An 11,422-nucleotide genomic window follows, 5' to 3' on the forward strand; every position below is an offset into this window, starting at 1 on the left:
CTTAACCACTATACCACACTGGCTCTCAGATGCATACTTCACATGGGCACATAAATTACGAAGACAGGTCCACCTGGAGAAGGGCATTAGAGAACAGGCAGTTCATGTTTTTTATTTTTTAATATAGTTTTGATTTTTAAAAAATGTTTTACAATTTAGAATACTCATTTAAACATCCTTAAAATATCAGTGACTTCCCTTCTTCTCTTTCCATGGTTCATTTTGTGTATCATAAATCCCTACACATTTTACATAAACTAAACCATTCAGTATTCTATTATTGCACCCATCAAAACTTATTTACACTGTTGAATTTATCTTAATGCTGCCGTTTTCAAGTGTACACAATCCCCCCCCCACATATTCAATAAACATTTTCCAATATTCTCTAAATGTATGTTCTTCTTGTTCTCTTATACTATATGTTAAGTCTGCAAGCTGCGCATGTTCCATCAGCTTAAGTTGCCATTCTTCTTTAGTTGGGACCTCACTCATTTTCCATTTTTGGGCTATCAAAACACGGGCCGCAGTAGTGGCATACATAAATAACCTTTTTTTTTTTTTTTTACACCTGGGAATTTACGTCTGAATTATCCCCAACAAAAAGGACTCTGGTTTTGTTGAAAAGTACCTTTAAACATTTTTTCCCAATTCATTATGAATTATTCTGAATACTCTTTTACCCTTTTACAGGTCCGGTGACAGTTCATGTTTTGATCGGGGTAGCAAACCTATGACTCTCCAGATGTTGTTGCACTCAAGCTCCTGGGGCCTCTGGTTTAGATCCTCAGCTTCTAGAAAATAGTCAGGTTTGGGCTGTCAGTTTGCTAAAGGAAGAGAAGTTCAAAGCTCACCAGCAGTCACAGAAAACATACATTGTTCTATGTCCCACCAGCATCCAGATGTTGCACATGGTAGATGGCATGATCAAGAAGCCAACTGAATGCATGGCCTGTGATAAAGTACGAGATGGTGGTGATTTCAGAAGTTTGTATGGTAGTCTCTAGGGACTTGACCTGGTCACTGGACACCCAGTCTCCAGTAAGAACAGAGTATGAACTGCAGTGATGCTCTTTCTATGCATTGGCTTATGTGCCATTCTTGCTTTCCCATATGTTAATAATTTGGCTTTTAAGCAGATCTCTGTAGGCAGAAGCTTTGTAACAGAATCTTTGCCTCCAGAGAAAAATGATAATGTTGCATGTCTACAACTTATCAGACCACACACACATGCTCAGAGGCAAAATACATAATAGCAATAGCAGATGTTTAGCTGTATTGCTTTAGCTCTGATAATGTGGTCAAGCGCCTACGGGTATTTTGGAAAAATGAACAGCAAAGAAAGTCCTGCATTGTTTTGTCTGAGAGTCCTTCACACTTCTCACGCACATTAGTTTACTAAGTGAAATCAGAAACCGTATACGAGAACCTTACTTTTTAGAATTGCACACGCCGGCAACATCGAATTTATAATGGGTATTTAATTTGAGCTAAATCTCTGTGTAACATGCACAAGAAGGGAGCTGCATTACTGTGGATGTCTCTGTGTGAACAGGGCTCCATGATCAGAATGAATAGCAACCAAAACACATAAGGCAGGAGTGAGGAAATGGTGGCCTTTCAGATGTAATTGGACTCCACTGGCATCAGTCTCTCTTGAGAGACAATGGAAGAATGCACCATTGGGAGTAAAGTCAAACTGTTGGAGAGTTGCAGCGCTTGCTGTGGATTTAGAGACCAATACAGGATATATATGTTTCTTACAGCTGGGACAGAAGAAGACATCTGCTTTCACTGCTACAGATGCACCATGGCATTTTCTTTCTGTGTGCTCCTCCCAGTGGCCATTTTTCCTCTGGCCACTGCTGTGAATACACACACTGTCTATCTCTCTGTCTCCAGGCACTGCCATTGTCTGCAAGCAATGAATGTTGCCAGCCTTCATGTAACATTTGCATACATTTTTATAATGCAGAATTGGTCTGCCGGCAAGCCTAGTGCCTGAAGCCAGCTTCCTGTAAAGGAGTCCCACACTTCTCATAATCCCTGCTATAGTTTCTGGTCTTCTTCTTCTTCTTCTTCTTCTTCTTCTTCTTCTTCTTCTTCTTCTCTCTTCTTCTTCTTCATCTTCTTCTTCTTCTTCTTCTTCTTCTTCTCAGACTATTATGTGACTTTTGAGAGCCATCTTGGTTGTAAGTTGCTTTGGGTTGCCTTGGGCAATATAAGTGTTCTAACAAATTTAATAAGTACGAACAAATAAATAAAAAAAAAATCCTTCCAGTAAGCACCTTAGGACCAACTAGTTTGTTCTTGGTATGAGCTTTCGTGTGCATGCACACTTCTTCAGTGTGCATGCACACTTAATAAGTAGGTAACAATAATAATATGTCAGGGGTAAAGCACCCACCCAAGTGGTAATCCAAAACAAACCGTATAGCAACAAAATTCTGAGGCTTTCTGGAGCATGCCATTGTCTGTTTAATTATAATCTTTTGATTAAAATAAAAACTAAACTGAAAGTAAATTTCTAAATGTTTCTACCTTTTTCTGCTAGCCTAACAAATGCTAGAGGGGATCAAATGCAAACAAGGGGGTTAAATACTAAGACCCTAAGATGACCCATTCTTTAAAATAAGTTGGTAGGATGTGTGTGAAACAGCATCCTGCCCCCCCCAATCACTCCTGGTTTACTGTACAAGAAACCAGAAATTATATTGTTTGTTGTTGTTCAGTCGTTCAGTCGTGTCCGACTCTTCGTGACCCCATGGACCAGAGCACGCCAATTATATTGTTATTGGCTACCAAATGCTGTTAATATTTAGTGAGTTTCAAAATACGCAAAAGAGATTTTTGAAAACAATTTTTAGAAGCAAATCCCCCCCTTTTTTGCGAATGGCCAAGGTCCATGTAGGATCCCCAGTGAGTCTTCATATCCCTTAGTCCCCCTTCCTTCTTTCTCCTGAGAACCCATTCTAGTGGGGAGGTATTTCATGCACATAAAAAAGAAACTAAGTCTTAGCAATAGCTTCCATGTGATCATAGGAGCTGCCCAAGGGCAGTGCTGGAGTAAAGCAACTTTGATGTTCCAAATACCTAATCTCAGACCACATGGACACTTGCCCCTGTAAAGTATTAAACACAGACCCTTTTGATCTCACAGTATAAGACTAAGACATAATTGCTTAATACATTGAAAAATAATTATCAAAATAAAAGTAAATGGAAACATACTATCTTTTAAAAATGTCATTAGGCATTTTTACTTGTTTTGTTGTTATTGAAATATTCTGTGGTGAGGCCAGTACTTCCTCCCCCTCTCCTCTACCCCTGCCCACTAATCCTGTTAGGCGCAAGATATTCTGATGCTTATTATTTTACTTGGCTGGGTTTTCTCCATGCAACTTTTCCGACACTATTCAAAATCCCAAACATAGGCCATGCTCTTGTAAACCTATTATTTGGAAGCCGTCCCACTGGGCACAACAACGGGACTTGGCATTGATGCAACTGTGTTCAGGATAAGAGAATAACTCTCAAACTCTAGAAAATACATTTGTTCAGACCAAATAATCCAGAAAATAAGTAGCTGGGAGAGGCACATTGACAGATGGAAGTAGCACATACCACAAACAATGTAATCATACTGATCCATTTGAAATCAAGGCACATGCTTAGGATCTGGGGACCATTTGAGGTGCAAGACCCTGAATACAAGAATGGACTTGTCTGGCTGAGGTTTTATTTGACAATGGAGATCTGTATAATGGCTGCTTGTAACCCAATCTACTCATTTCTTTAGAAGTCCATTCAGCATCGTTGGAAAGGGCCATACTGCAGCTCTGCAACAGAGCATTTGCGTTCCAAGCAGAAGGTCCCAGGTTCAATCCCTGGTATCTCCAGCTGGGTTAGGAGAGACTCCAGTCTCAGTTCTTGGAGAGATGCTGCCAGGTGGTGTAGCCTTGGCTCAGTATACCTGAAACTTCCTAAGGAGATGTTCCATTTAAACATTCTCAGAAACCAGTGTATGCTGCTATTCCCAAGCAGAACCAGCATCAGCACTTTGGACAGGAGCCAAGGTCCCAGTGCTGTAGCAGGACACACTCAAGGGCCCTCTTATTGTGTTTTCTGACCAGGCACTCCTGGGAGCTGGATGCAGCTGCCCTTTTAATTTCCTTCCATGGCCCCAGCTCTAAGAGCTCCAAGGCATTGTGTGTGTTTCTGAGCACAATTCAAAGTGCTGGTGCTGACCTTTAAAGCTCTAAACACCCATGGCGGTATATACCCGAAGGAGCATCTCCATCCCCGCCGTTCAGCCCTGACACTGAGGTCCAACGCCGAGGGCCGTCTGGTGGTTCCCTCACTGTGAGAAGTGAAGCTACAGAGAACCAGGCAGAGGGCCTTCTCAGCAGTGGCGCCTGCCCTGTGGAATGCCCTCACATCAAATGTCAAGGAAATAAACAACTGTTTGACTTTTAGAAGACACCTGAAGGCAGCCCTGTTTAGGGAAGTTTTTCATGTGCGATGTTTTATTTTGTTTTTAATATTCTGTTGGGAGCCACCCAGAGTGGCTGGGGAAACCCAACCAGATGGGCAGGGTATAAATAATCATTGTTGTTGTTGTTGTTGCTGCTGCTGCTGTTGTTGTTGTCGTCAATACTGAGCTAGATGAACCAGGGCCCCGCCCTCTACCTGCACCCCAGAGCAAGCGTGTCATGCGAGGCTGGGTTTCGGCAGCAGCAGCAGCCTCTCCGCCTCCTCGCATGCTCTCCAGCAGCTGCTACAAACTGCCCAAGAGAGGAGGCCAAGAGCAGCGGTCATGGAGACACAATGATAAAGGCAATGGAGAGGCAACAGAATGCTCCCCCACAACCACCACTGCTGCTTCTGCCACCGCTCAGGATAAGCACTAGCTAATCTTCCTCCCCAAGCTCGGTGGTGCTGGAGCTTGGGGGGGGGAATAGGGATATTCCAGGATCAAATAAGAAGCTGGGGTGGCTTTCATATTTCTGGGACTGTCCCTGGAAAATAGGGACACTTGAAGCATATGCATATATACTAAAAGAAAAGATGTAAGTTCTTTACGAAACTAAAGCGTACTCGTTTATTCTTCATACTAAAAATGTCGTGCTATGCAGTTTACGTGCTTGACTATCAAGCTCACTAATAGTCTCAAAAGCAATATCTTTGTCCTAAGCATTCACAGCAGCTCCATAATGGGCGCTCTAAGTATTCAGGCCAGCACTAGCTTTTGTCAAAACAGATTCAGTGCTATACAGATTGATGAAGACCAGCCCTGGCTGAAATGCAATATGAGGATGCTAGTATGCAAATAGACCTTTTTTTTTTTTGTTAAGAGACTGCATAATATTTACTGAGCTTCTTGATTAAACAAGTTGGCTCCAGGTCAGGCTGCACGTTAATATGCCCAGGGTTGTTTTTGCAGCGTGGGGACTTCTGTTTTACATGATGTTTCACCCAGAAAGAAATAAACAAGGCCTGCTTAGCAGCGCTGTAACAAGCTGCGTCGTTGCCTTGATTCACCCCACCCAAGAGGCTGGAGCAGAATGACTGCCAATTACGCTGGGTTGAAAAATGTCCGCCAAACAAATGATAAAACACCACAAAACTTCCTTTGTGCATGTGAAGCCATGTAATGAAGTGAACCAGCACAGTTTGAAAACTGTAGCGACAAGCGGCAACAAATGTTTGTGATGGATGATGTGATTAAACACACATGCACATATATAAAACACAAACTGAATAAGCAGTCTGTTTGGGAGAAACGAGGCTCCGGGGCTACTCCTGTTTATTAAGCTCAGCCCAGTGTCTCTGTACTGGGCAGAAGAACACAGATACCCCAAAGAAACACTGGTTACTGAGATTAAACGGCACCAACCAAATTATTTCTAGAAGGAATCATTATATTATTGTTAAAGGAAATTCCCCATGCACACAATACATTTAAAGCACTCTTATACCACTTTAACAGTCATGGCTTCCTCCAAAGAATCACAGGAACTGTAGTGCAAGTTGTGAGAACTTCAACAAACTACAATTCCCAATATCTTTCAAGGGAAGAAGCAGGGGACCAAGGATATGGAAACAGATGCAGACTTTATCCTGGCAGCAATTACCGTCAGCGTGTCAGCAGCAAAATACCTCTGGGAACACTAGCACAGCACACTTGACAAACATTGTTTGCAATGAGAACATGGCACCAGCCCACAGGAAATTAGGACATCATTTAATTTTAATGGATATTACAGCCCTTCCACCATATTGCTTCATGCACACTGATGCACTCATGCCTAGTGTAGTTTGGAAATATGTTGTCTCTCCCCCCACCCAAAAAAATTATGCCACTTTGCTAACTATTGGACCCACAGACCTGTTGGGATGGTTCTATCATTAGGCAGAAAGAACCAACCATGTCAGGCATCAGCTACTGGGAGGCAGCTGTGGCAGCTCCCAGAAGAAGAAGAAGAAGAAGAAGAAGAAGAAGAAGAAGAAGAAGAAGAAGAAGAGTTTGGATTTGATATCCCGCTTTATCACTACCCTAGGGAGTCTCAAAGCGGCTAACATTCTCCTTTCCCCTTCCTCCCCCACAACAAAATCGAAAATTCTTTCTAGTAGCACCTTAGAGACCAACTGAGTTTGTTCCTGGTATGAGCAATCGTGTGCATGCACACTTCTTCAGATGCACACGATTGCTCATACCAGGAACAAACTCAGTTGGTCTCTAAGGTGCTACTAGAAAGAATTTTCGATTTTGTTTTGACTATGGCAGACCAACACGGCTACCCACCTGTAACTCCCCCACAACAAACACTCTGTGAGGTGAGTGGGGCTGAGAGACTTCAAAGAAGTGTGACTAGCCCAAGGTCACCCAGCAGCTGCATGTGGAGGAGTGGAGACATGAACCTGGTTCCCCAGATTACGAGTCTACCACTCTTAACCACTACACCACACTGGCTGTTCCTTCTCAGCTGTTCCCTTCTGTTGGAGGACAGAGCTGGGTGTACCACACAGCTTGTCCTGGGCCTCCTACATTAACTAAAGTAAGAGTCTACTGCCTCTCCAGTTGGCAATGCAATCTTGTCCTTCACGATAGGCTCAGTAGTAGGGTTGCCATATTCCAAACAGTGAAAATCCGGACAGAAAAGTTGTTGATCTTTCCGTTCTTGAGCTATTTCTATGGATAATCTGCAAAAACGACATTGCCGACATGGGCTGCTATACGTCCAGATTTCCCCAGCCATTCTGCCGATTTCTGCCAGGACACTGCTGCCGACTGCAGTATTCCGGATATGTCTGTGAAATTCCAGGTGTATGGCAAACCCTACTCAGTAGATCTTTCTTCTGGGAAAGCACGCAAATGATTAAGCTGAAAATATAAGTGCCGGGCACACAGTTCAGAGCAAGCCCTCCTGCAGTCAATAGCCTGTAGGATACAACATAAGGAATTGTGCCACTCCTTTGCATCCACCTCCGATGGGGCAAGCATCTGGTCAATTCTCTCTTGCAACATAGCTTAGCCATGATCCCCAGGCCCATACAAGATACAGGAACAGTGCAAAGGGCCAGATAGCAGCCACCAGCACAAGATCACCGACTCTTTCAGTCTTGCCAACAGTGGGGCTGGCACACTTGAGTTCAAGCAGTGTTGCCTGGAACCAGACCATTTTATTTTTTAGTTCCACAATCTCCTCTTCACCTTAACTGTTTCCTGCAACCCAAAGATAAGAGCTTCAGAAATAGTCCCTTGAGGACTGAAACAAAGATCTGATTCATAATTTCCTTTTGAATTGCCTTCAACGAAACCACAAATCAACCCACACCCTTCTCTGTTAATGTTGATCTGCCAGAATATCATTGGGTGGATCTGCTCGGGGGACGACGACGACAAAAGAACCTCACTTTTAGCAGAAGGTAGACAACAAGTAAAGTTCCCATTGGAAATTCTCAGTCTTAAAGTTCTCGTTTTAAAAGAAGCAGGGGAGAGGGGAGGGACCCAGAATGCCAGAGCAGGCAGCTTGCAATCTCACAATTATTCAAGATTTAAGACTACGGTAGACCACTTTCAAAGAATATTTGTGAGGATTTGTGGGCTGTTGAGAAAAACAGGTGGCCTATAGTCCCTGGACATTATTCCTGCATTATCTCAGTCTGCCAGTCAGTGCTAGGTCTCTATCACTCCTGAATTTCCTGCTCTGAACTGTGCAAACAAGAAGCTTGCAGTGGCCCTTAGTAAATCATGGTATCTCGTGGCCTAACCTAACAGGCACGAGCCATTCCTGCACCCACTGTCCTGCTTTAATAATTTTAGATCTTCCTAATTCTTTCCACCACCTTCTCAAGAGCTCCCCAGAATTTCAATAGTAAACAGGCTTGGTTCATGCTAAGTTAGAAATGTGATTTAGAAAGCATGTTGCTTCCCCCAAAGGATCCTAGGAACTGTAGTTTTATTCCTATAGAGTATAATTCCCAGAGCCTTTAACAAACTACGATTCCCAGGATTCTCTGGAGGAAACTATGCACTTTAAAGGTGTGTTGAATGTGCTTTGGGTATGACCTAAGACAGACGAGCATCTGTGGAAAACAGGAAGATGCTTGATACCAGGTCAGGGTTTTTTGTCTGTCTGTCCCTGTGTTATCCTCTCTGACTAACAGTCAATCCCCAGCAGAGGATGTTCACATCTCTTGCTAGCTGACTTTTATATATATATATATAAATGGGATGTCAGGGATTGAATCGGTGACCAAAATATATGAGCAACCACTGAATTGGGATCCCTTAATACTGTATGACTTTTTGAAATCTGTTATCCCTACAAAGCTCACTCTTCCCACACACATGCGGCATTGAGCTAAATCAGTTTGGTCCTGCTATCCACAACTTTATTTGCGGAAAACCTTTTCTTTATAATAATAAAAAACCCACCACCACCCACCACCTCCCCTGCTCACATAGCATGCAGTGCTCACTAGCAGCCAGGAGGTGGAAGCAGAACTCTTCCTCTTGCCTTTTTCCTCTTAAGTTTCATTTCCAGACAAGGGGAAAAAAAAAACTCAGCAAGCTCTCGCTGATATTCTTGTCTGGTGTTGGAATGCAAACATTCCCGTATCAGCGTAGAGGCTATTTGTTTTGTTCAGGCTTGAACTTTCACAGGTAATTCCTGCCGGGATGGGCAACTGGTACCCGTGAGGCGATTTTTGGTCCACAATATTATTTTGAAATTGTAGGGGGTCTTTGCTAAAGTTCCAGGCTACGCTTGGTCCCTCACACTTGGTCCTCCTGCGGCAGCAATCTCTTCCTTGAGCCTGGATGGTGAGCCTCCAACACCCTCCACATTGCAGCCTTGGGATAATAAAAATTGGATCAACTCAAACCTTCCTGAGCAGTTGAAAAGACCTCCCATTTATTCAGAAAAAGTGTGCTAACTGTTGCCTTCCAAAAGCTGGCCGCCAATGCCCATGATCTTGCAGCATTTTAGAAGTTGGCCATTGCTAGCTGACTTTACCAGATACTTGAACTTAGGACGTGTCTGGTATGTATTGACTGTTCACACACACACACACACACACACAGAGAGAGAGAGAGAGAGAGAGAGAGAGAGAGCTGGAAGCTGCCCACAGTGGTTGGGGCAACCCAGTCAGATGGGAAGTGTATATATTAAAGAGGGGAAGGAAGAGGGAGTTAATTAAAGAAGAAGTGTGGACTACAAATAGTACTTCGATTACCAAAGAATGTGTCTGTCTGTTTGTCTCATGCTTCTCCCCAATATTTCCCTAGATTAGCAACAGAAGCAAATTTCAAACAACTTCTGGAATGCTAACAGTGAATGCAGTATATATTACCAAGTGGGAGGCAGTAGTTTTTTTATTTATTCATTTACATGATCTATATAGCAACCAAAAATGAATGCTACTAGAAGAGAACTACTTACCTATCATCTTTGTTCTGCTCCTGGGAATCACAGTTAAAACGAGTGGATTTCCAGTTCTGAATCCTCTTCCTGCCATTCTAATCTGAATGCCCCCCCCCCCCGTTTAAATGCAATTGGTTGGATCCAGAGTAAGTTAATTGCATTAAGGCCCCATTGAAATCAAGTCTGCAGGTTCGTCGTCGCCGCCTAAGTCCCACAGACATCAATGGGATCTAAGTGCAGTGAACTTGCAGGGCAGCCTTATTCACGTTTACTCAGAATGAAACACGCAAAATATAACAGGACTTATTCTCAGGTACATGCACATAGGAGTGCAGCCTTCACCGGAATCCAATCCACGGATGCCTAAATCAGACTTTTAGCCCTTGGTTTCCATGTTCCAATATATGTAAATGTTGGCTTGGGACCTATTTCATGGCCATTTGGACCTATTTCATGGCCCTGCCATCCTAGCTATGAACTGAGTGGCAGGTTTATCATCTCCAAAGGCAATGAGCAGTCTCAGCATATCACCAGGCCTATCAGCTATTGGTGCCTTTCATGCGATTCATCAATTAAGATTAAGTGCCTCTTTTAAAGCATTTTGCTTTATGGGCTAGAGTGCAACACAGCTGGAAAGATCAAATAATTATATGATTAATCCACATTGAGCTACATGTAGATACTTATATCCACAAGGTCTTATAATTTGTGCCATTAAGAGTGAAAAAGAAAACAGAAGTAACAAGCCATTCCCCACCCTCCATTCCCTACTTTGCCACATTTTCCATTTTTGCCCTTCACCTTTAGATTGTAGGGATGAGGAACCCATGGCTCCAACTGCCACCAGCCTTAGCCAGCATGGCCAATGGTCAGGGGATACCTGGCAGAGCTGAACAACCTCTGGAGAGCTGCAAGTTTCCCCACTCATTTGCCCCCAAAGTTGGAGCTTTAGTCTGGGATCAACTGCATCCCCCCCCCCCCGTTACAGTTCAAGTGATTAGGGGAGCTTTGTGCAAGGGTTCTAATGACATTAAAAATAAGGTTCAACCTTAAATTCAGCATTAAATCAAATTTGAGATCCATGCATTCCTAAATGGATGGCTAGGAGGAAAAGTTTTTTCTTTATATATAAAAAGTCTATTGCTTGTTACAGGTTTATTTTTTTTAAAGACTGAAGGATGAACTACCTTGAACTGATGCAGAGAAGTTGACTGATATAATCTTGCACTGTCAAGAGTGGATTAACCATTATGCTAAGTATTGTTACAGGATTTTCATGATTGCTGTGAAAGAGTCTGGGTTTTGAGAAGAGGAAAATTAATGTGGCCAGGAGGACATTTTAAAACCCTTAACAGACAGCAGCCAGGTGTATCAGCCAGATCTTTTGTCAGGGAAATTACAAATAAATAACCCAGAATTGCCAGGAAATAGCTGGATCTTCCTTGAGGTTTCTGAAGGGGATAGAGAACACACTTCCCTTCCAGCTAGGAATG

The sequence above is a fragment of the Lacerta agilis genome, chromosome 4 (genome assembly GCF_009819535.1).
Source record: "Lacerta agilis isolate rLacAgi1 chromosome 4, rLacAgi1.pri, whole genome shotgun sequence".
In the NCBI taxonomy this organism is placed as follows: Eukaryota; Metazoa; Chordata; class Lepidosauria; order Squamata; family Lacertidae; genus Lacerta; species Lacerta agilis.